The sequence below is a fragment of the Sinocyclocheilus anshuiensis genome, unplaced genomic scaffold (assembly GCF_001515605.1).
Source record: "Sinocyclocheilus anshuiensis isolate Anshui unplaced genomic scaffold, SAMN03320099.WGS_v1.1 scaffold436, whole genome shotgun sequence".
Classification (NCBI taxonomy): domain Eukaryota; kingdom Metazoa; phylum Chordata; class Actinopteri; order Cypriniformes; family Cyprinidae; genus Sinocyclocheilus; species Sinocyclocheilus anshuiensis.
In genome coordinates, this window is record NW_015560618.1 from 2,468,597 (window position 1) to 2,469,421 (window position 825).

The window sequence follows — 825 nt, forward strand, 5'->3', positions numbered from 1 at the left end:
TTTAATTTGAATTAACGTTACTTTCATTTTGCGCTCAAATTGTCTGTTAGTAGCCTATAACAAAACTAACTATTTATGTTGAATTGTGTTACTGAATATCCTATATTTCGTTATACGACGTGCCTGGCACGACGTACGAAAGAGCATAACGATTTTCTGTGGAAACAGCCGTGATAGCATCACTTATATCACCTTACCTTTTGTGATTTTGTCTTGGTTTCTGTGATCGTGATCAGTTTTGTCAGGTCTGTGTGACAAGGACAGCTCAATGTCAAATCAAAACCAGAACAATACCAAAACTAACTAACTGAACTAACCCTTTAATAACATAGTCGAGTGTTTGAAATACTTCTTTTTGTGACCAGACGTGGTTTCATGTTACAGAATGATAGTATTATATACAGTGATAAAGGCCATGTCGATTAACATTGCATTATAAATATACTTTCCTTATAAAAATACCCAAGATTGAAGAACGCAGATAAACCATATATTTTGTGCAATCGTATGTTTATTTTCCTCAAGTTTCATCAGTTAAAATGTCTCTTATCTCCGTTGTGCGTTTTATTCAGAGATAACTGCATACTTCCTGGAGCGTTGTCAGTAGTATTACTTCTGCTATGAATATGTGGAGTTTCTGTGCAGGAGCGCCCTCCGGCTTTACGTCTTTACATTACGTGTGTACTCATTAAAGGGGTCATATGATGCGATTTCAAGTTTTCTTTTCTCTTTGGAGTGTTACAAGCTGTTCATGAATAGATAAGATCCCTAAAGTTGCAAAGACTAAAGTCTCAAACCCAAAGAGATATTCTTTATAAAAGTTGA